Below are 26,394 nucleotides of genomic sequence, written 5' to 3'. Positions count from 1 at the left end.
GATTAAGCTAACATAAACTTCACTGTTCATGATACAAATTCATATTCAAAACTCTCCCAAAAATGACTTAGCTCCAGTTCTGAAATTATTATTCCTTGTGGTAAAGCCTTACAAAGTGTTTTGTTTATGTTTCCTATAGCATTTATCAAATCCTTACATTAATATGTTCATTCATTCACTTATTCCTTGGCCCTAAATTCAAACAAGTGAGTAAGTTGCACTCTCTACGCTCAAGCGAGACAGATACCTGATTCTTTAAAAGTGTTTTCTGTACGTCCAGATGCAGGTATAGAGTAGGTATACCCAAGTTGAATGTGGTACATTATACTTTACTGTTTAAAACATTCCCTACCACCCCACCAGGACGGGAGAAGGGGAGGGGAGGGGAGGGGAGGGGAGGGCAGGGATAATACCAAGTGTTAGTGAGACTATGGAGAAACTGGAACCCCCACCCACAGCTGGTAAAAATATAAAATGGTGCAGCCACTTTGGAAAACAGTTTCGCAGTTTCTGAAAACGTTAAATAAAGTTACTGAATGGACTAAGCAATTCTACTCCCAATTGTATGCTCAACAGAAATGAAAATATGTGTTCACTTAAAAACCTGTACATGAATGTCTATAGCAGCACTCTTCGTGACAGCCCAGAAGTAAAAGCAACCCATGATGAATGCATAAATAAAATGGGGCACGTCCACAGCAATATCCAGGCAATGGGATGTTATTAAGCAATAAAAAAAAAAATGAAGCGCATGCCACAGCATGGAAGAACCCGGAAAACAGTGTGCCGGGTAAAAGAGCCGGTCACAAAAGACCACACGTTGTACGATTCCACTTGTAGGAGGCGTCCGGACAGGCAAATCCACAGGCACAGGAAGTAAACTGGTGACTGCCCAGCGCTGGGGGCGCTGGTGGGGAAACAGGGAGTGACCGCTAACGAGCGCAGAGTTTCCTCTGGGGGTGACAAAAATGCTTTTAAAAATTGATTTTGGTGATGATTGCACAACTCTGAATATACGAAACACCATGAATTGTACCCTTTAAAATGGTGAGTTTTATGGTATGTGAATTACATCTCAGTAAGGCTGTCGGTAAAAAAATACAGTAGATGGGGGGTTCATCCCCCCACCCCTCTCTGAGGAAGTATTATACTTTCCCGCCCCCAGGATACCAGGCCGGCCACGTGACTTACTTTGGCTGATGAGAGGAGAGTAGAATTGCTGTACTATATATACTTCTTCTAAGCAGGAGCTTTAAGAATGAGGACCTGATTTGCCATGCCCTCTTTTCCATTTACAGATATTCCAGATTGAGCCTCAGAATGAAGGTGATGTATGGTGTCAGATGGGCACTAGACCTACCGGTGTGGTCACTTCGTAAGGTATACAAATGTCTCATCACTGTGTGTACACCTGAAGCTAATATAATATCGTATGTAAACTGTAACCAAAAATTAAATGAAAAAAATAAAGACATTAACTCAGTGGTCCAAGGAGAAATCACAATGGAGGTCAGAAAAGTTCTCCAACTAAACAAGTAAACATTGCATAATAAGACATATGGAATGCTCTCAATTTAGAGGGAAACACAACCTTAAATATTTATATTCAAAAAGAGGAAAGTCTGAAGATCAACAAATCAAGCATTCATCCCTTCTCCAAGAAGTTAAAAATATGAATAACTAATTCCAAAGAAAACAAAAAGGAAATAAAAGATAAAGTCATAAATGAATCAATAGAAAACATATAAGGGAGAATATAAACAAAACCAGAAGTTAATTTCCTGAAGAAACTATTAACACAGGCAACCTTCTGGTGAGGCTACTCAAAGAAACCTGAGGCATAAAAAAAAAATCAACATTAGGAATAAAAAGTAATTATTTTTATTCCTAAAAAAAGGAAGAGAGGAAAAAAAGAAAAGAATAGAGAAAAAGAAAGAGAGAAACTCACATTACAGAAACTCTCAGAGATATTTCATAGCATAGAAAGGGCATAGAGAGCTGCACATGATTAAAGAAAAATACCAAATTATTATGAGCAATTTGCCAATAAATTTGACCAACAAACAAATTCTAGGGAAAAAATGTTACTTTACCAAAATTTATGTGAGAAAAAATAGATTCATCAGTCATATTGCCATTAAAGAAAACAAATAATTTTAAATCTTCACACAGAAAACTCTAGGCTACATATGGCTTCACCAGTAAGAACTTCTGAACAATGAATAAAAGAAACAATTACAACTTACAGAAATTCTTTAAGAAAGAGAAAGAGGGGAATAACCTCAAATCATCTTATAAAGCCTTCATTTCAAAATTCAAGAAGAAAAAATATTAGAAGGAAAATTACAGTCCAATTTCATTCATGAACAAATGGAATCTAACAATGTGTAAAAATGATAGAACATCAAGACTGAGTGTTTTATCCCAAGAATGCAAACTTGGCTTTACCACTAGAAAAAAAAACGAACATTATTTGCCACAAAAGTTAAAAATCGTGTAACTGTCTCAATAGATAAAACAATGGATAAAGTTCAGCGTCCATTCATGATCAAAATTCTTAGCAAACAAAGAATAGAAGGGAATACCATAAGCTGATAGATTAAAAAAAAACAACTCTACAGCAATCATCACAGAATGATTAGATGAAAAGATCTTCCTCTGAGACAGGGAACAGGACAAGAATGTTGCATTCACCGCGGTGCTGGAGGCACCTGGCAGTGAAGTGAGATAAGGCTAGAGAAAGAAATGAAGACATACAGGCAGTCCTCACTGTGCATGGTCCCATATGAATAAATTTCAGTTCCTTACAGTTTAAATTATCATTCCCCCAACAATACCATTTGAATTTTAGTTATTCATATCTTAAATATGAGTAACTGTATAAGTACAGACTTAACTGCTAGCTCTTTGGTCTACAAATCACTTCAAACGACAGCTGTACATCACGTTCAGTGACCACTCACTTCACTTCCCTCAAAGTCTGTGAGTGATTAATCACTGTGCATGTTATTCGGTTCACACAGGCAGTGAAGAAGTAGCTATGTTGCTTCTTCGTCTTACAGTGATAAACCCCCATGATACTTTTCAAAAATGAAGAACCAAAAGAGAGAATTAGCCAACAGAGATGAGAGTGCAGCAAAGAAACAAAAAGTGATAATGCTGGAGTAAAATTCTAACCAGCTGTAAATGCAGCTACAGAAGAAACAGCTGTCTGTGGGAATGCTGATAGTGCTGCCATTTGGGGGACTCTGGGCGTGCGGTCAGAAGGCGAAGGTGAACATACTGGCATAAATGCAGAAAGTGAATGTGGTTAAGTGGATGGCAAGAGAGAGGAAGAGAGGAAAAGAAAAGAATAGAGAAAAAGAAAGAGAGAAACTCACATTACAGAAACTCACAGAGATATTTCATGGCATAGAAAGGGCAAAGGATAAAGCTGGAAGCTAACCCAAGTATAGAAAAGAGAAAAACAATTCACCAAGTCACATGATGATAAAAAGACAATCACCAATCCCCAGGTGGGGCTTCCAGTTTCTGGTTCCCCATGTACGGAGTCTGTTAAGTCACCACACCATCCTAACAACAAGCAAAAAGCTGAAGGGACTGAAAAACCACCAACTCTTCTCAGAGGTGTAAGAGGGGAAGACACAGGGCAAACCACTGTCCCAGGACTAGAGACAGGGCAGGTGAACACAGGGAGTCACAGCTTAACCCGTGCAGACTCCAGGGCAGAAACCTCCTTGGAAACCAGTGCTAGGTGAGGGAGACAAGAATTTGACAAATTGCTGGAGGCTGTACATGAACAATTCTGAGTTAAACAGTCCAGGGGGGCACAGTCACAGGGTGAACCCCTCAATATTGTGAGAATTACTTTCAGGAGCTCATCTAGGTTCCCATAATAACATCAGAAGAAAAAAAATGCCACCTGCTCTACCAGGGGGAGGGCAAAAGGAGCCATTATCAATATTGTCAAGATGTCAGTTCTCCCCAAATTGATCTATAGATTCAATGCAAACTCAATTAAAATTCCAGCAATTTATTCTGTGAATGATGACAGACTGATGCTAAAGTTTATTTGGATGGAGAGGCAAAAGACCTGAAACAGCCAACATGATATTGAAGGAGAAGAACAGAGTCGGAGGGCTGACACTACTCGACTTCAAGACTTTATATAAAGCTACATTAATTAAGACAGTGAGGTACTGGTAAAGGAATAAATACATCAGTGGAGCAGAAGAAAGAATCCAGAAATACAGCCACATAAATATAGTTAATTGATCTTTGATGAAAGAGCAGGAAATGGAACAAAAAAAAAACCCCAACTCTTCAGCCAATGGTGCTAGAACAACTGGACATCCACAAGCAAAATAAAAAAGTGTATTAAGATACAAACCTTACACCTTTCACAAAAATTAACTCAAAACGGATCAAAGACCTACCTGTAAAATGCAAAACTATAGAACTCCTACAAGATAACTGAGGAGAAAACCTAGATGACCTTGAGTATGGTGATGATTCTTTACATATACCATGAAAGGAAAAATTTATAAGCTAGACTTCATTAAAGTTAAAAACTTCTGCTCTTTGAAAGACAATATCAAGAGATGAGAGGACAAGCTACAGACTGGGAAAAAATATTTGCAAATGCACATCCAATACCTTTATTATCTAATACCTTTTGGTTATCTGGTAGCCACAATATATCTAAAACTCATAAAACTCAGCAATAAGAAAACAGACAACCTAATTAAGAAATGAGCCAAAGACCTTAACAGACCATTTCACCAAAGAAGATAAACAGATGCAAAGAAACAGATGATAAGATGATCTTATCACTTTAGCATCTTATCATCAATCCACATCATATGTCACAAGGGAAATGTAAATTAAAACAAGATGCCATTACTCACCTTTTAGAACAGCCAAAATGTGGAACACTGACACCACCAAATGCCGATGAAGATGTGGAGCAACATGAACTCTCATACACTGCTTGTGGGAATGCAAAATGGTACAGCTCCTTTGGAGGACGGTTTGGGATTTCTTATAAAACTAAACATGCCCTTCCCATAAGATCCAGTAATCATACTCCTTAGTTTTTACCCAAAGGAGCTGAAATCATGTCCACACATAAACTTGCCCACGATGTTTGTATCAGCTATATCCATAACTGCCCAAAATTGGAAAAAACCAAGATGTCCATAAGTAGGTGGATGGATAAACTGTGGTACATCCGGACAACAGAATGTTATTCAGTACAACAAAGAAATGAGCCATCAAGGCATGAAAAGACATGGAGGAACCTTCAATGCATATTAGTAAGTGAAAAAGCCAGTGTGAAAAGGCTACCTACTATATGAATTCAATTACATGCCATTGGGAAAAGGCAAAACCATGGAGACAGCAAAAAGATCAGTGGTTGCTGGGGTGGGGGGTGCAGAGCAGGCAGAGCGCAGAGGATTTTTAGTGCAGTGAAACTACTCTGTGTATTATAATGATGGATGTACGTAATTATACACTTGTCCTAACTCACTGGGTATATACAACACCAAAAGTGAACTCTAATGTACACCACAGACTTCAGGTGGTTTAGATGGGTGGGTATAGGCTCACTAGTTGTAAGGAAGGTGCCACTCTGCCGGGGGTGTTGATAACATGAGAGATTGTAGCTGAGGGGAGTAGGTGGTATATGGGAAATCACTCTACTTCCACCCTAAATTTGGTGTGAAGCTAATATAGCTCATAAAAAATGTCATTAAAGAAAAAACAAGCATTGCTCAAACCTTTTTTTATAACTGATTTAGTATTTGTGTGTGTTGTGAAATAATCACAGTAAGTCTAATTAACGTGTCACCAAAGTTACAGAATTTTTTCTTATGGCGATAAGTTTTAACATTTACTCTCTTGGCCACTTCATTAACTACAGCTGCTGCGCTGTGCACCGCATCCCCGTGGCCTTCTTTAGACGCGTGGGCTCGACTCCCTTCACCCACTTCACCCATCCCCGACGCCCGCCTCTGGCACCCATCTGCTGGAACTGTTCTTACTGAGTATTTTACAGAGAAATAAGACATTTAATTCTCATAGTTCCCAATGTTTTAAATTAAGTATACACACTAAACACTAATTTTACTATTTTTCATTTCCTTGTACCTTTATAAATAACAGTAAAAATCTGACAAAAATTGTTTTAAAGTCACAGAAAAATCCAAATGTTTCCTTTACGATCACTTTGCACAGTTATATTTTGCACGGTTGTTTTTGCACAACCCCACACTCGCATGCAGAACGAGGGCCATTGTGTAAGAACCGGAGAAACAAGTCTGCTGTCCTTCTCAGACAGCACGATTACGCACGGGGAAAATTTCAAAGGTAAGTACTAGAATTTAAAATGTCCAGCAGACTATGAAATCCAAAATCAAAATTCAAAACCCTATATATGATCAAAAGTTAAAATGTGAATTTCTTTAAAGATGTCAATTTTAATAAAGGCCCACAGTCCCCCAACAGGAAATGACACGAGCACAAATGTTACCTGTAACTCACTGGGCGGCAACACCTGTCCTGACCTGAGATGAAGTGATTTACAACTTGCGTGCCCCAAACACTGCGGGAGGCACACACACGGCACACGCACTGCACAACTTCGCTAAAATCCAAGTTTTGAATTCTGAAATACATCTGCCCTGAGGGGTTTCAGATAAGAGACTGTGTTCTTATAGCATCAAAAAACACATTAAGTACCCAGGATTAAATTTAACAAAAATGTTCAAACCCTCTATTGAGAAAAAATATATAAAATTTTTACTTAAAGACATTAAAGAACATCATTAAAAATGTGGAGGCATGCCTAGTTGATTGCATATCTCATTTTATGGATTGTTAGTGTCTGTCTTCCAAGTGTTCTACAAATAAATGTCATCTCAGCCCAAATCCCAACTGGTCTTTCAGCAAAACCTGACAAGTGATGTTAATATTTGCGTGAGGCCAAGGGCCAAGAACTGCCGAAACAGAGAACAATATGAAAAGACTTGGTATGCCAGATCCTAAAATGTATCGGAAAGCTGCATGAATTAAGACAGTACAGTATCTGTACAAACATGAAAGACAAATACGATAAAACAGAAACAAAGATCCTAAAGAGATGCACAGGCACGTGGACAATACAAAAGTGATTCTGCTTAAAACACATGTGTGTGAAAGGGGAAGGGGAACTTCAACACGTGAGGCCAGCACAACTGGGTATCCATGTGTGAAAAAACAAAACTGGGGTTCTACTGCATACTACATACTAATCAATTCCAGATAAATTATGAATTTAATATACTATACAGATCTAAATATACCATAAAGCTTTTGGAAGAGGATATTGGAGAATATCTTTTGTATAATGGAAAATAACCATAAGCCAAAATATCAGTAAATTCAACTATACTAAAATGAAGAACTTCTGCTTATTAAAAGGCGCCTCTCTTTATTAAAAGGGTCTGCAGGCATCTTACAATACATTTCTGTGTGTCTTGTAAGCAGAGGCAATGGCTGCCTTTATTCCCAACTATCTCTTCAAAGAGTCTGTGTAGCAAACAGCACTGAAGGGCAGAAACAGTGTTTCCCTTTTGGCAGGTTTGGTGCCTGTCCAGCACAACAAACATAATGGTTCTCGCCAGGACAACGTCAGATTTGTTTACTGCCTATTTAAAAGCCTGAGGTTCCCTGAACAATCCGCTGCAGCATTCAGTCTTCTTCGCATCTCCCTGTGCAAACTGGGCTTAGGGACCAGCAACCAAGTGCTATCGCCATGAGTAATAAACACTCTTGGGTCTGAATAGGAGTCTGGTGTCTTTTTCACACACCCAGAAAATATCTTAGCTTGTAAACAGGGTAGAAATCTCAGACCCTTGATGGTTCTTGACAACTTTTCCAAGAGTGAAATAAAAAGAAAAAAAAAACACAATTCAGACAACAGAAGATATTTTAACTGTGTTACCAAGTCTTTTATTTCAAATATGTACACAACTCCTATAAATAAGAAGCAGAAAGAAAAATTAATGGGACAAGGGTTAAATACTTGAAGGTGTTCACAAAAGAGGATATAACCAAATAGTAAAAAAATCATTTAAAAGGAGTTTCAATCTCATTAATAAGGGAAATGCAAATAAAAAAATAAGATCATTTCATACCCACCAGATTGGCAAATATTTATCCTGACAAGATTAAATGTGTTGACAATGTATGATATGGGAACTCTGATACACTCCTGGCATAGTGTGCAACCACTTGAGGAAATTATGTAGTAAAATATAAGACACATTTAACCCTATGATACAGCAGTTCCACTCCTAACACATGACACAGAAGAAGTCATGCATGTGCAACAGGAGACATGCACATAAGTGATCAGAGAAACATTTTTCATAAAAACCAGTAAATGAAAACAACTCAAATGTCTATCAACAGAATGAACAAAATTTGATTTATATACACAATAGAAAACTATAGACTTCCAGTCAAGATGGTGGCATAGGTAAACACAGCTTACCTCCTTGCACAACCACATCAGAAGTACACCTAAATTAGAGAACAGCCATTACTCAGAACCGTCAGAAATCAAGTTGAATGGAAGTCTGACAACTACAGAATTAAAGAAACCACGTCCATCCAGACTGGTAGGCGGGTGGAGATGTGGAATGGGCTGGTCCCTCACCCACATGTGGTGGATAAAAATTCAGGAGGGATATCTCAAGAGTGAGGAGTCCCAGTTCCACAGCAGGTTCCCCAGGCTAGAGTTCCAGTGATGGGAAGGTAAGTCCCCATAACTTCTGGCTGCAAAAACCAGCAGAGATTGAACTGGTGGATGAAACTGGAATCCCAAGCAGTTCCTCTTAAAGAACCGACATACGGACTTCATCAGACTCACTCCCTCTGAGCTCCAGTGCAGGCAAGCAGCTTGGAAGGCACCAATGGCATATGGGGAGGAAGTGATGGGTCTGGCATCACCGTGAGAACTGGAAGACAGCTTCCTCCCAGACAGAAAGGCCACTGTCCCTTTCTGAACCCTCACCTACAGAGCCACAGAGCCAGCACACAGATGCCATATCTGAAACTCCATCTACCTGGCTAACATGTTTGTCCCACTCTGGAGATCCTTGAGACTCCATTCCACCTAACTTACAGGCCCACCCAAGCAGTTAACAGAGACTTTTCCACATGAATGGCTGATCTTGGCTCACGCTCACGACTTCCTAAATCCTATCAAACAAGCACTAGCCAATTTCAGTGTGCCCCCAGCCTCCATACCTCTTGCTAAGAGGCCCCAGGCTCAGTACTAGCAGCAGCCAGCCTAGATTCACAGCTTGGCTTAGCCTGGGAATCTTCAAGCCCAGCACAAGTAGCAGCCATCTCACATTGCTTTATAGCTCAGGCAGGGTGGCCCCAGGCAAAACACAGATGGGGGCTGACCTTGGCCTGCACCACCTGGGAAACCTGAGAGCCTGTGCACCCAGTGGACAGCTACAGACCACACTGGGGCACCACCACCCTGCCCCTGCACAGCTGATCCTCCACAAGGTGCAGGTTGGTGGTCAGTGGTCATAGCCAGTCCTTGCAGCTGACTGGCCTGTAAATCCCTCCCACTGATCTGCCAACAGCAACCAAGTCTCAAATATAAGAGGAAGGTGTACTCAGCTAACATGAAGGGCACACCTTGAGTACCCAACTTGAGTGATAGGGAAGGGTGTGCCACTGGGCCCTACAGGATGCCTACTACATTAGGCCATAGTACCAAGACAGGGAGTCATAGCATCTCTACCTGATACATAGAACCACAAACAGAGAGGCTGCCAAGACAAGGAGACAAAGAAACATGGCCCAAATGAAAGAACAGATCAAAACTCCAGGAAAAAAAATAAACAAAATGGAGATAAGCAATCTATCAGATGCAGAGTTCAAAACACTGGTTATAAGGATGCTCAAGGACCTTAGTGAGGACCTCAGCAGCATAAAAAAGATCCAGTCAGAAATGAAGGATACACTAATTAAAATAAAGAACAATTTACAGGGAAACTACAGTAGAATGGATGAAGCTGAAAATCAAATCAATGATTTGGAACATAAGGGAGCAAAAAACAAACAATCAGAACAAAAAGAAAGAAGAATCCAAAAAATAAGGATCATGTAAGCAGCTTCTGGGACAACTTCGAGCTTTCCAACATTCCCATCTTGGGGTACCAGAAGAAGAAGAGAAAGACCAAGAAATTGGAAAGCAATTTGACAAAATAATGAAAGAAAACTTCCCTAATTTGATGAAGGAAAACTTCCTGGGAAGCACAGAGAGTCTCGAACAAGATGCACACACACAGGCCCATACCATGACACATCATAATTAAAATGCCAAAGATTAAAGATAGAGAGAGAATCTTAAAAGCAGCAAGGATTACCTACGGTGGAATTCCCACAAGACTGTCAGCTGATTTCTCAAAAGAAACTCTGCAGGCTAGAAGGGACTGGCAAGAAATATTCAAAAGTATGAAAAGCAGGGACCTACAGCCAAGATCGTTCTACCCAGCAAAGATATCATTTAGAATCAAAGGGCAGATAAAGAGCTTCCCAGACAAGAAAAAACTAAAGGAGTTCATCATCACCAAACCATTATTATATGAAATGTTAAAGGGACTGACTTATTTAAGAAAAAGAAGATCAAAACTATGAACAATAAAATGGTAACAAATATATATCTATCAACAATTAAATCTAAAAAACAAACTAAGCAAACAAGAACAGAGACAGAATCATGGATATGGAGAATGTTTTGATGGTTGCCAGATGGGAGGGAGGTATGGGGGAATGTGTGAAGAGGTGAAGGGATTAAGAAATACAAATAGGTAGTCACACAATAGCCGGGGGTGTACAGTACAGCATAGGAGAGGGAGCAGCCAAAGAACGTATGTGCATGACCCATGGACATGAACAATAGTGTGGGAATTGCCTGAAGGAATGGGGGGTCCTAGATGGAGGGGGGGACAAAGGGGGAAAAATTGGGACAACTGTCATGGCCTAATCAATAAAATATAATTGTTGCAAACAAATTATATTTTAATGAACATGAACAAATACAGCAACATAAAAAAGCTGCTTGAATCTCATAAACATGAGTGACATGAGACTCAGCAATACATTCAGTGTGACCCACTTTCATAAAGTTTGAGAATGGGGTCAGCTACACTGCACTCTTTAAGGGTGCATACACAGCTACAAAGAAGACCGATCATCACAGGGCAGAGTCGCATTTACCTCTGGAGGCAAACGGAGAAGGTATAATGAAAAAGGACACATGGGGAGCTAGCTTCCAGGGTGCTGGAAATTTTCTATTTCTCCACTTTGATGGCAATTACATGGGAATTTTCTTCGTAATTACATATTTAGTGTACCCTTCTATTGCTGGCATTTTAAGATTACTTCTATTATGTTTCATAATTTTAAATAATTCCTTTTGCAAATGACTGGACCATCAAATCACTAGATCTTAGATGGACAATATAAATTTATGCATATACATTTATATTCATATGCTAAATGGGAAGAATCCTATTTCCTAATTATGGTATTTTCCCACTTCCTTTCTTAATTAACTCAGAAGATAACACAACAGTACCAAATCACAAGATCACATGGATCACTTAAAAGGATCACTTTATAATAACATTAGAGACATCTAAAAAAACAGGCTAGTATATAAACCTGTAAATAGGTGCAGCAGATTAATATTTAACATTTATATCAAATATCACTTCTCTGCATCATAAATTAAATCACTAAAAGGCTCTATTCAGTAATGAACACAAATATTATTTGTTTTCATAAGCAAGTATTCACCACTCTATCCAGTCTTCTGGGCAATCTGCCAAGTAATATATAATTTAATTTTTTTATTTGTTTAATTGCTCCTTCCTATCTTGGTTACCCAATCCACCAACCATTTATATAATGAAAGAAATTAATCAGCTAAAATACATACAACTTTCATTGTTCTCTCTGATCCAATGTATACACTATAGATAAAATACTATTTTTAGATTAAAAAACTATTTCTGTATTCTTTCAATCAAAAACATGTCAGACACATGGACAAAACCAAAGTGGGGTGGGATCAAGGGTGGGAAGTGGGGATGGTTGGGGTGGGGACTGTGTGGGGGAATGGAGACAACTGTACTTGAACAACAATAAAAAAAAAAGTTTTAAAAAAACCCCGTGTCAGAGACTGCCAGCTTAGTGGTATCTATATTCTCCTCTTCTTCAAAGCGTACACCTTGGTGAGTTTTTCCAGCTTCCTCTTAAATGAGACGTGACCATTTGACTGAATTTTGGCCAACAGGATGTGAGAAGTAATGCATGCACATGCAGGTCTGTCCTATCGAGACCACTCACTCACGTGCAATCTTTTTCCTTCTCTCCCCTCCGCCAGCTGGACGCAGAGCACGTGAGCCCTAAAGGGTCTTGTACCTCAACATTAAAAGCACCTGGGTCACTGACTCATCTCATGAAGGTCATTCAACAGATCTATGCAATAAAGTATTAAGTGAATGAGAAATAAATTTCCATTTGCAAAGACCCAGAGATTTTCTGGTTGTTGGTTAAAGTATTTAGCCTATCCTGATGAAAACAGAACATTTACCAATGAAAGTTACCAGTAACTCTTTTTGTTTCCAAATTTATTACTATTGATACATTCAGGGCCTGCCACTCCCTGTAGGTTACCTTGTGTGATTTAGAGACCATTTTAGTAGAGACATTAAGAAAAGGCGCCCCCTCTGGGAGGCCATAACTCCACAGGAAACAGCTTGGCAAGGCGGCCTTACCTCTGTGAAGGAAAGAGGTCCCTTTCTCAAAGGGCCTGTAATAAGGCTTACAGAGATAAACTTGAACTGGATTTCAATTTCCTACTGAACCCTACTTGGCAAGGGCACAAACTGTGGAACTGTTCTAGAAGGCCCCGGACAAACTTCTCTACTATTCCTTTCCCAACACCAGGAACAAGGTGCTTCTAAAGTTTCTATGACATTTTCTATATCAACTATAATTCAGTAAGCAGACATAATTTTTCTGCATATATGCAAATCAACTTTTAGGTAAAAAACCCATAATTCTTAAAATTAAGATTTAAAATTAAACATTTAAATTTAGGTGGTCAACTTATTCTTTTATTCTAACACATTTCAAGAAGAACCCCAGTTTGTTTTTCAAAAATATATAAATATTAAATTTCTCACCTGGTTAAGTAAAATCCATTGCAAGCAAACTACAGACATATTTTCACTGTTATTAATTTAATATTACCCCAAGTTCCAGTTTTCCTGACACTGTAAAATTAAGGCTGGGATAACTACTGCGGAGGACGGTGGAAGGAATCCAGCTGGCCAAGACATTTGAGCTACAGCACTACTTACTCAAGAAAATCAACTTCTTGGGAGCTGAGGTTGCTTATCTGAATAAGAGTTACAATGGCTATCTCCAATTACAAACAGGGTATCTCCTGTTACAAATTTCCTCAAGTCCAACCCACGGAGATTCAACCAAAGGTATCCTATTATTGTGAGTATTAAACTGAGCCTATGAAATGCCTAGCACCGTGACTAGAACACAGATACTGAGTAAGGATCACTTCATTTTTAAGCTTCACCATAAAATTCTATGACTACTGACCCTATTACAACTGTTTAATTCATTAACAAAACAAAACACCCTGAAAATTTCCCAAACAATATTTACAAAGTCACTTCCAAATCTTCATTACAAGATTCTACTGATCTACAATAACGTAATACAAACTGTGTTTCAGAGGTTAAGCACATATGTTAGAGATATACACTAAAACTAGGCAAGCCCTGACCGATGTGCCTGAGTTGGTTGGGCATTGTTCCCTGAAGTGAAAGGTCACCTGTTCGATTCCCAGTCAGGGCACATGCCTGGGTTGCAGGTTCAGTCCCTGGTCAGGGCACGTAGGAGAGGCAACCAATCACTGTTTCTCTCTTACATTGATGCTTCTCTCCCTCTCTTTATTCCTCCCTTTCCCTCTCTCTAAAAATCAATAAATAAAATATTTAAATATTAGGCAAATGGTAGGTAAATACTGCACACAAAACAATGCACATATTATATGCAAAATAATTCATTAATTTTGCAGTATGTTATATAAAACTATGCTAAAACAAAAGATTGGAATGTAAAAAAGGTCCCTTGCCTGAATTTCTGCAAGAACTTTCAGAAAGCCCCTGTGAATTGATTTTAAAAAGAAAAACAACCAATAATAAAAATATGTGAATAGCAAATACAGCAAAATGCACTGCAAATAGCTGCAACATGAGGCTGTGCAAAGACACCAGTATTCAGAGACATGAAACTTAAAATGAGATACCATTTCTCACCCAGCCCGGCAAAAAAAGTACTGACCAGCAACATCTACTCAGGGTGAGGGTGAGATGCACCAAACCCTCCTGCACAGCAGGAGGTCCCCCCTTATCCGCTATTTCCCTGTCAGCAGTTACCCCGCCCCCCCACTAGTCACTCCCGGCCATCTAGGTTACAGGTCGACCTTCAAGACATCGCTGTGCCTGTGCTAAAGTAGCCTTTATTTTACTTACTCACGGCCCCCACACTCAAGAGTAGCAATGGTGGCAACTCAGATATGCCAAAGACAAGCCAAAAAGTACTTCCTTTAAGAGAAAAGGTCAAAGGTCTCGACTTAATAAGGAAAGAAAAAAATCATATTCTCAGGTTGTTAAAATCTATGGTAAGAATGAATTTTCCATCTGTGAAATGGTGGATGGAAAAGAAACCTGTGCCAGTTTTGCTGAGAGATATCACATTCACATAACTTTTATTGCACTGTACTTATTTTATTTCATTATTAGTTATTGTTGTTAACCTTTTACTGTGCCTAACTTATGAATTAAACTCTGTCATAGGTAGTACGTGCAGTAGTTCCCCCTTATCTATGGGGGATATGGCACAAGACCCCCCGGGGATGTAGGAAACATACACTGTGTTTTTTTCCTCCACATACACACCTTTTCACTCAAAGGAAGCACTCCCCGGCTTCTCTCTGGCATACACAAATTGTCAGCATCACTACTCTCACATTTTGGGGCCCTTATGAAGTAAAGTAAGGGTCCCTTGAACACAAGCACTGTGACAGTCAAGTCAATCTGACAAGCAGATGGCCACTAGGTGACTCCCAGGCGAGGTGACTCCCAGGCGGGGTGACTCCCAGGCGGGCATGTGCGCAGCAGGGATGCCCTGGACCAGGGACGCCTCCCACCCCGGAGGGGACAGCGAGGAGCTGCATGAGGCTCATCACACCGCTCAGGATGGGGCGCAATGTAAAACTTAAGAATTGTTTACTTCTGCAATTTTCCACTTAATATTTCCGGGCCGCACTTGACGACGGGGCACGGAAACCAGGAAAAGTGAAACCGCAGATGGAGGCTACTGGACAGGAAAACAATGCAGTACCCATGGGGCTCGGCATCTGCGGCTTGAGGGACCCACTGGGGCGGGGAGGGGGGTCTTGGGACGTATCCCCTGCAGATAATGGGGAATACTACAAAATCATTAGCAAAAATATAAATTGCTGAAGCATTTAAAAATGTGTGCTTATTAGAAAAAAGGTTTTCAATAGTTTAACCTATTAGCATCTATTAAAAATTTTAATGCAGATATGCTTTGCTGCAGGGATGTCATTTTCAGAATTAAAATAAAAGCATAAGTATAATGAGATAAACAAAATGTTTATTGCAGTGTTGTTTTTAACAATTTAAATCAATGTGGATGTTAAGTAACTTATACCCATAATATGAACTGTGATGCTACCAATAAAACTGAAATCTTTATTCACTTGAGAAAAATATCAATTATGAAAATACAATTAAGTATGAAAGACATAGATTAAGTTATGTATAATCCTATTTTTTATAAAACATAAAAACTACATATTAAATGAGCACACATAAAAGATTCACACTAAACATAAGAGGGTGAATTCGAAAAGAAATGAAAAAAATTAATTTTACCTCATGTACATCTGTATTATTTGAATTGTTAAAATGACAGTTTTTTAATTAAAATCTTATGAACAGACATCAAGATGTCTGACACGTGCCCAAATAATGGGGCAGAAAAGTTGTTAGCTTCATCATTTTTACTGTTATTTTAACCAAGGTTATAAGAAGAAAACAGTCACCCATAACATTAAATGACATGATATACATACTTGAGTTTATATTCTGAATAAATGTAACTAGAAGAGGAAACAGAACATAAGCAATCTTACACTCTGCCTTGGATTCTTATCTTCAGATACAACAAAAAATACCAGCCATTGGGAGTACCTGTCCACTGCCACAGACAATGCACAAAGTCCTGAAATAAAGTACTGGGCCATGACGTAACATGAAACTCAACCATGAAACTGTTCCATAATTTCTAGTGGCAAATATTTATGTACCTTCTTCTACAAACAGACATGGGACTCTCTTCACTTGGCATCAGTGCGATACCAGTGAGTGTTTTGTAGGGCTATGCTTTTGAAAATGCCATAAAATGTACTGAGTTTTTTATACTGTGCAAACATTGTATCTCTCAGAATTCACTCTGTATTTGCTAAATGACTGTATATACAACACAAATGATACTGGTGACGTTGTCATTTCACTTCAGCTTAGCAACAACTGTTAGTTACTTATTAACCCCACTACTTAGAGGAGGAAATCGTTTAAGTAATTTATTTAGGGCAATTGTGTTAACAGATGGTGGTAGACCCAGAATTAGGATTCCAATGGTCTTATTCTGTTATTTTGTTTTTTATTTTTAAAAGATTTTATTTATTTAGTTTTAGAGAGAGGGGAAGGGAGGGAGGGAGAGAAACATCGATTGGTTGCCTCTCATTCATGCCCCAGCCTGAGACCAAACCTGCAACCCAGGCATGTGCCCTGACCAGGAATCAAACTGACAACCTTTTGCTTTGTGGGACAATGCCCAACCAACTGAGCCACACAAGTCAGGGCTTTAAAAAACTTTTTTAAATTGACTTTGAGAAAGAGGAAGGGAGGAAGAGAAGAAGAAATGCAGAGAGTGCAGGGAGGGAGAGGGAGAGAGAGAAACACTGATTTGTTTTTCCACTTATTCATGCACTCACTGGTTGATTCTTGTATGTGCCCTGACCAGGGATCGAACCTGCAACTTTTGTGTATTGGTATGATGCTCTAATCAACAGAGGGACCCAGCCAGGGCCTGCTATTTCTTTATATAGTACATGTAGCTTGTGAAAATGTGAACTATTTCCAAAAGGGTAAAAAGTGAACAAAAAGTCCCAGGGCATAAGGAGGAGCAGAAAAATATAATAGAAAGAAGTAAGAAACCTGGCAATGATAGCAAGGCAAATTGTAAAAAGTAAAGAATCAACCCACGGCATCTGTGGCATAGCCAGGGCAGCAGGACGTACCTGTGCTCTCTCTTTGGTGATGGCAGTTTCTTTCACCAAAGACAATCTCTAATAGCAAATACTTATGCATCTCAGCCATGCACAAGACCCCTGCCATGCATCTCAGCATGCACAAGACCCAAAATTTACCTCTGATCTCCCTTTACCCAGGGTCCATGACAGCCTATTAATTGGCATATTTTGTTATTAATACAGGTAATAGGCATTTCAGAGACAATTCCCCACAAATAGAATGGCTTGACTATGTATGCATCGCTATTGCTGAATCAATGCTGTATAACAGACAACTCTAAAAATGCCAGTGGCTGACTGAATGCTGATTTCTTCCTCTGCTTCAGGTTGTGGGTCAAATTCAGTTCACTTCCACTTAGATTTCATTCTGGGACCCAGTCTGAAGGGGCAGTAGTTACCTGGGACAAGCTATTCTTGTGGTAAACGGCAGAAGTACAAAGGAGTTGGAAGAAACTTGCCAGGCCTATTGAAGCCTCCTCTCAGAAATGGCCTGCTGTCACTTCCACCTCCATTCTATTGGTCTAAGTATGCCACATAACCAAATCCAAAGTCAGTGAGTCAGGGATGTATATTTCAGCTCAAGGGAAAAGGGGAGGAATGATTAGTTGACAAGCAATAATTCAATGTACCATGAACTCCAAGAGCAGCTTGTAGAAAAATTTCATCCGAGTTCAATAATGAATAAGTAAACATAGCAAGGTGTTGATCAAGTAACTCACTGCTATCAAATTCTCACATGACTAAGAGCTAAGAGGAACAGTAAATATGTGAATGACAAAATCAACATGCAAAACCTCTCAATATACAGACACAATGGGCCAAACTCAGTACAACAGAACTGCATAGCAATAAAAGTCCTGCTGCGGTTCAGTACAGGATAGAGAAGACGTGGTTTAATGGCAATATATGTAAAAGAGTTAGTGGTTTCGAGTTTAAGTTACCTAAAAGGATAATGCAACTTACACTATATTAATTATAACATCACTGAGTGGCCAGTACATAGGGAATACATTAGTAAAATTTAACAAAATAAAAACACAGGAGAAACAGTCTGCTCTTCCTGTGCCAATCACACCTGCAGGATTATTAAATTGAGTTCTGATACGAGTATCAATACCTGAGGAATAATGACTGAAAACAAGAGAGGCATTGTAAAAGGTTTAAATCTGAGTCACATGGGTCATTCAAGTATAAATGGAATAAACTACAGAAGTTCAGGACTGGAAAGACTGGGAGCGAGACATAAACTTGCAGAAAGACATAAGAACAAACATAAAGGTTGTCTTCAAATTCCTAAAAGACTATCAGGTACCCATAAAGGTTACTTGGAAGGGGAGACTTTTGTTCAATATAAACAGGAACTTCGGAACTGGAAGATGAATGCCCCGAGAGACGGTGAAGTTACTATCACTGAACTCGGAACACGCTGCACGGCCTGTGGTGGTTGGCAAATTTTTACTGTAAAGCACCAGAGAGTAAATATTTTGGGCTTTGCAGACCATATGATCCCCGTGTCACCTCTGACAATGCGGCAAGAAAGCAGCCATTGAGAACACATAAACAAACAGGCGTGACTATGGTTCAAGAAAACTTTATTTACAGAAATAGGCGTCAGGCCAAAGGGCTACAGTTTGCCAACCGCTCCTCTATTAAGAAGACAGAGTGACTAAAGAGGGTTGAAACACATAATTTTTACACAACTTCCAGCTCCAAAGCCCCATTAAAAGTCATTAAAGCAATTCAATGATATACAGAAATAGGTGGAACCTAAGGGACATTTTAGTATACATGGAGATATCACATACACATGTATGCATATATTTATAAATCGCACACAGAAATAAGATTGCTAAAAACATATATAGAACAGGCCACTCTCATTAAAATAGATGTGAGAGGTAGCTGCGGAACATACAAGGCTCTTAAATGGGACATTGAAATAATCCTAAAGCGGACACAGGAACCCAGGCACCGCCCAACGACTTCTCAGTATCCAGAGAACAGATGAGGCACTAACTACGGCCACGGCCTTCAGCAGGCTCTCGCGCCGACACAGGGAGACAGCAGGACACACAGAATCGCCTGCTGAGAGCCCCTTCACGTTTGGGAAGAAATTTATTCTAATACATCTCAAATGAGGCAAAAGAAAGTTATACCTGGGTTTCACCAAAGCCCAGAATTTCTACCCTAGGAAAAGTAACAACTCAGAACATCTCCCAATGGCCCTTCAGTAATCCCTAGATCAAAGGTTCTCCTACTGTTTGTTACTGACCCACAACAACCCAGAAATTAAATGTAGGCACTTGGATGCTTTTATATCTATTTGACATTGGTTAGTTTGTCAACTGTAAGGCAAGAGATAAAACAATCTGAGAAAATGTAAACATTTATTTCCATAATTTGCCATCAAATTTATAATCATTTAATAATCATTTTAAAATCATAATCATTTTATAATCATTTAAAATTTTAATCAAGCCTATAATTTATAAGTTAACATTACTTGTTACATTAAGTAAGTAAATAGGTATTTTCACCTCTAATTTACAAATGGCAAATAATTTAACTGGCTTTTTTTGGTGAGAAAAGATACACCTTCTCTGAATAAGGCAGAAGTCGAGAATTGAATGATCATGGAAGTTATCTGAAACCAAGGATGACCAAAGAGTTCATTCTAACTTTACTTTTAAGTATAATTGACAGTGAGGTGCTGAAGCCACAGGGTGTTATTTGCAGAGATGTACTTGCTATAAAATAATAACCATCAAAACCGAAGTGGCATTTTTATAGAAAACATAAAGATATTAAGTTCAAAACTAATCTGAAAAAGAGGACTACTGAATTATATAGCCAAGAAAAGCAGATGTTCCCCTCTTTAACATATGAACGCTGGTGCTTTCTACACTTCTTATACAGTTGCACTTAAGGATACTAAAACTAAAAACAAAAACAAATATCTTGACAGGAAAACACTCCATCGAAGATTCTTGCGTGGAAATATTCAGTGACTCTGCAACGAAGCACCAATTTTTAATGACACCACAGTCTGATGCATTCAGGGCCTGGCTAATAACATGAAAGATAATTCATATAACACAAAAACCTAGGAAAATGTTTTTTACTGAACCATCATAAATGCAAAAAAAATATGGCAATTCTTTTAGTATTTGAATATGATAGCATTGTGAAGAAAGACTTTTTTTTCCAGCTTCATTGCCAAACATAACTAACTCTTAATTGTATAAATCTATGAAGGATTGTGTAGTCAACAAACGTGATTTGGAGTTTTAGATTCTGTGGACGGCATATTCTGATGGTGCAAATGTAATGACAGAAACATATTCTGGACAGTTTCTCAGATTAAGGATTTTACTACAAAGTGTAAATCAAAGTACTGCTTCCTTCATCGAGAAACCATTGCTATGATTTTTTTTTAAAAAGCCACCTGTCTAAACAGTATGCTTAATGACATAAATAATACTGGATTACTTAAAGGTTAATGCAATATGTTAGTGAGGATTCACTATTGTTAAATTAACAATAATTTCTAATGAAGTTGGTATGATTAGATATTGTACATTAGTGAAAAATTATCACTACGTGCCTTACAAATTTTATAGAATATTTTCTCTCTTTTCCCATCAAAAGAAGATCCACATACTGGAAACTTACAAATCCAGAGCCCATTTCTTTAATTGAAAGGTAACTTAAATTTCATTATAGCTCGACAGGATAAATTGTTAGAACTCACTGCTAATGAAAGAGTGAAAATAAACAATCACTTGCTTCAGCTGGGAAAAAGTTAAAAATGAATACCTGAGTTTGCTGAAATTCCTCTGAAATCTCTTCTCCAATTCTTACCAACATACCCCTGTGAGTCTGGTTTCTCTACTCTGAATGTGGTTAAAATGTAGGAATAATTTAGATATACATTATCTATTGTCAGTAGCACTGTTGTTAATCCAACCTAGATCAGATAAATTAACAGTAAGAAGCAACTTCATTTGTCACATTATATTTTTTACTGATATATACAGTGTTTGCTTCGAGTGCACATACAGGCATTTACTAGTGAGAATTGCAATTTCACTCAACTTCATGTGTAGCTCATACTGTGGAATGACAAAAAAAAGTTATGAAGTAATAGCAACTCTCTATATTAACAGGTTAGAAAAGAACTTCAAATTAAAACACTTAATTTTTCTAATTCTTTTCTTTTTCCTTATGTATGATTGTTTTAATTGTTTTTATTAAAATGTAACTTGTTTAGCCAATCTAAAATTTTAACCTTGTATTTTATTTTTTAAATTTCCCTGTTCCAGTAATTCATTCTTATTATATTTTACGAAAGTGTCCATCCACAAGTTATTAGGGAAAAAAAAAGTCCTTGCAGCAGGTATTTCAACACACACAACTCCAGCGCACAGGCTGGGAAGGTGCATCCCACTGTTTGTTCCTCCACATGAAGTCTGGCTGGGACAAAGTCACATCTAGTTGTCCACCAGCTGGCTATGGCTACTTCCCTTCTGCAACAGCAAAGCTGGACAACTGTGGCAGAGACCATATGGTCCTCTGTGCCTAAAGTATTTATTTGGTCCTTTGCAAAAAATGATGGTCAACCTTTGCTCTAAATGGCTGAACATTACGTGGGGAAGGCCTCTCTACATTCCTTGCCCAATCATTCAAAAAACAGAGACGTCACTGGAGGTCAGTACTCTTAAGATAACGAAACATTTCTACCTGCAGACAGAGGGCTAGAACTAAAGTTCAGACATTATTCAGGCATTTTCATGGACAAGGAATGAGAGGCATGTAAATGTCCTCACATGGTCTCTGTCTCTTGGCATCCAGAGCTCTAATTTGCATGCCTATTTTTGATTTTAAATAATTAAAATCTGATACAGATAGGGGAAGAAGTACTAAATCTGGTAGACCCAAAAGAACCTTCAAGCCAGACGTGTAACAAGAGTTCCAACTACAGGGATGTGCGTCCGCACACACACACACACACGTAATGGAGCAGAGAGAAAAAGGATCAGTCTCCTCCAACTCCAGTTCTTATCTGACTGCACTTTCAACACTTTCAAAAACCATTGTCCTACATAGATTTTATACAGAAGAAGAAACCACGAAAACAGTAAAAAAGATCATTTTAGTTTGATGTGTTTGGATTTTATTTGCTACTTGGAATCCAATCTTAAAGTAACATGTTAAATCTATAATGGTTATCTAATTCAACGTCCATGGTTCAGTTATTTTAAAATAATAGAACTATTTTTATAAAAAGTTATATGCAGAGTAGGTCATCATATTCTTTCATGAGCTGGCAATGCAAAGCCTATAAAACAGAAGGATATCCTGTAATTCTAAGAACAATGCCTCACTATTATATGCCTCTCACATAATTTCCTATTATGATTTTTTGAATACCATTATAATATACATTATATAATGAATATAAATTCTTGAAATCTGATGAAAAATTTAAGTTGGGATCTGTTTTTAAGCTTTCAACTTTATAACAATAAACAGTGCCCAAAATATTTGATCATTGGTATCAAAAAATCTGTATATCAACAAGTATTTGAGTTCTTTAAGAATTTATGAGCCATGAGGAATTATGGGATATGTATATAATTCCTGGTTACAAATAGCTCAAACCTAGTTGAAGCCTTCTACATAGTTTAAAAGTAAGCAGTACTTAAATGTCTAATGGTATAGGATTTGTCTTTAAAACTCACATCAGCAGTGATATTCTGAAGTCATGAAAACTGTAGGGAGAAAAAATGCTACAATTACATAAGCCATAGAGTACTTTTAAAAATTGGCTGAAAGGACTATTAAGTACCTTTAAAAAAACACAAACACAAAGAAATGCAGACCTAATTAACAATGAGAAGGCTTAGTAGCAGAATTAACCATAGTGGGTTTAGTCCAAAATTAAAATAACGCACATAAATGGAGAGGGAAAAACTTTTCAAAAACGAAGTATACTTGAGGTATTTAGAGGAAAGCGTCCTGGTAGCTGCAATTTATTTTGAAATGCACCCAAAATAAAATAGATTAATGAATGATAGATAATCAATAAAGAAGAGATATGTAATAAAGTGCATGAAATGGTTACAGTAGAATACAAGTGGACATATGGGTGTTAGCTGTCATATTGTTGACTTTGATATATGTTTGGATATCTACAAAAGGGAACATATATAACATTTTTAGCATATAAAATTGTATTAACATTTTTTAAATTTTTAACATTTAAAAAAATTTACATTAACATTTTAACATCCTTTCAGTATGACATCAGTTGCAGAATTTACTGAGTACAATATAATTGGATACAAAAAAAGAATTTGGAATGTGCCCAGTTTTCTCCACCAGACTAAATGATTTGAATTACTAACACAGAAACACAGAGAACTAGTTAAAATCACACAAAGAATAATGAGACATTAAATAGAAGGGGACAGGGCTCCCATTAATTTTGCCCTAATCACCTTTAAAGAGTCAGAGAAAATGTTTTTAAAAGCAGAGAAGATACTTAGATAATTGGCATTCAGGCTTTTAGAATCCTCAGAATTCCAGAACTGCTTCAAACCTAAAAGTCAATGTTCTCTAAAAAAATCTTCAGTAGCAAAGAAGCATTTGTTCTCTTCCTGAAATCTGGGACATAATACAAAATTTCCAGATTAAAGTTTCCTCTAAAATACATCTCCCCTACTCTTGTTTTTGCTATAGTTCTGATTTCACTGAGCTACAACTGGATTTTTAGTACACACACATTCCTATTCTCTCTCTCTCCTACACACACACACGATGTCTTGTTCTTCTTAGAGTCTCCATCCATTTATTCTGCTACAAAGTGTCTACCCACGACAAAGCATACTCTAATAAGAAATAAAGACAAATAACGCTCCATGGTATTATTATTATTCCATTTTACAGACTGGTAAACTGAAGCACAGACTGGTTAAGTGAACTGCCCAAGGTTATACAGTTAGTGAGTGGCAGAGCTGGGATTCAAACCATATTCTTAACCATCAGGTTACACTCCTCACTTAGAAAATTCTTCTCCAAATCCATTTTCAGCCAATAGACAAGATTTCAAAATCACAAAATTTAAAAATCGGCCTTAGTATTTAAAAACTGAGCGAACCAGGACAAAGGAAGTCTCGGTGTTGAAGAACTGGCTCTCTCATTACAACAGCAACTGGTGTTGAACGCCTACCCACGCCTCCCTCCCTGCTCATTACGAGCGCGGATCAGTTCTCCCTGTGATTGTCTCGCTGCATGCACCTGCGGTTTGGAAGCTACTTTATTGTGCTTATACTGTACTCATTTACACATTTATTTGTCCTACTTGGTCATAAACACTTTGAGGGTAAGAATCAAGTTTTATTTATCTTTGCATCTATCCTGAAATACTGATTTAAAAAACCACTTGCTTGTATTCAACAATTCTTCCAGTTCCAATGTTTAAGTAACTTAAAAGAAGGTATGAATACCCATTCACTAAAATAACAGTTAATAACATTAATAACAATTCATTAAAAATGTATGTTCCTTGAATCAACAATGGTGGTTTACATTTATTAGTGTATGAGGACTAAGGATACAATTCTGCTAAATGACACATATGGGTATATTTATAACGCTTTAAAACTGAAGAAAGTAATGTCATTAAATGGATATAAGGGTTTAACCGTATATCAGAAATATATAAACTTTTTACAAACTGTTCATATGTAAACTTCATAATGATTAATTGCTGAGAATATAAAGGAACTACCTGTGGCTCTCAATTATGGGTGAAAAAACATGCTTTGATTTCCTTTTAGCAATACCACTTCCTCAGCTTAAGAATAACATTTTATTGATTCCCATTCTGAACTGTAATTTCCAACACAGCAGACATAAAAAGAACACTCTTCATTTCATGCATCAAATGTTATTTAAGCACTTATGATGTGTCAGACACTCTAAGAGCAAGACATAAATCACGAGGGAAATCTAATCCTGCATTCAAGAACTTTACTGGTGGGGAGGTGAGACGTGGGTGTTATCATGGAATGTTTCCTGGACAGTTGTAATGGTCCCCTCTTTTCAAGTAAAAGCATTAGGTCACCTTCTCCTTTCTCAGAAAAGTCATGAAGCAAGCCAACTTAGAGAACCAGAAAGGGAAAACAGCTTAGGCTAGAGTAATATTGGCTTATAAAATAAAATTTCTGTTCACTACTTTTTTAGATACATCACAATAAAGGGTTGGATCACGTTTTCTCCAATTGGAAGTTACGGCTGAGCCCAGCTGATTTAAAATACTGTCTATGTGGCTTATCCAAAATTCACATGGCATGTTGTGGGGAGTGCATCAGAGAGACAACTGCTTCTCAGGCACAACAAACAAGAGACCTATGTGATGGTTGATTGTAAATGACATAACATACCGATCAACAGAAAAAAGTGATTTCCGATATGAATCCCAAAATCAAACTCACCTGAACTATTTAAAGTGCAGAAGTTTCTCTCACATGGGCAATACAGTGAAGCAGTGCTCTAATGTGAAGTATTAAATGCCCATTTATTTAATAATGGATAATTCTACTAGGCATAACCAGATGAGCTACCTTTATTTGTTTATTGGTACATTTCTCCATTAGACTAAGACTTAATCTGAGATAGTAATCACGTTCTTTTAATTTTTTAATTAATTAATTAAGTATTGGATTTATTGGGGTGACATTGGTTAATAAAATTATATAGGTTTCAGGTGTACAATTCTATAATACATCTTTTATCATATTGTGTGTTCACCACCACAAGTCTCCTTGCATCATTATTTATCCCCCCTTTACCTTCTTCTGTCTCCCCCACCCTCTTCCCCTCTTGTA

The 26,394-nt window shown here is 37.9% G+C and overlaps 1 protein-coding gene and 1 long non-coding RNA gene across 3 annotated transcripts in view; both read right to left on the bottom strand.

Annotated features, from left to right (window-relative positions):
- Window positions 1-26,394, bottom strand: part of FCHSD2 (FCH and double SH3 domains 2) — a 228,567-nt gene that overhangs the window by 131,521 nt on the left and 70,652 nt on the right. The gene's annotated exons all lie outside the window — the stretch shown is intronic.
- Window positions 1,950-26,301, bottom strand: LOC118501267. Its single transcript, XR_004903891.1, has 5 exons — window positions 22,513-26,301; window positions 21,043-22,478; window positions 17,652-17,654; window positions 16,453-16,473; window positions 1,950-1,960 (listed from the first exon to the last, which is right to left on the bottom strand). It is a non-coding gene; the product is annotated as an uncharacterized LOC118501267 (long non-coding RNA).

This window comes from Phyllostomus discolor, chromosome 6 (genome assembly GCF_004126475.2).
Source record: "Phyllostomus discolor isolate MPI-MPIP mPhyDis1 chromosome 6, mPhyDis1.pri.v3, whole genome shotgun sequence".
NCBI classification, from domain to species: Eukaryota; Metazoa; Chordata; class Mammalia; order Chiroptera; family Phyllostomidae; genus Phyllostomus; species Phyllostomus discolor.
Note: the sequence above shows the minus strand (reverse complement) of the source record. Positions and strands in the feature narration are given on the sequence as shown.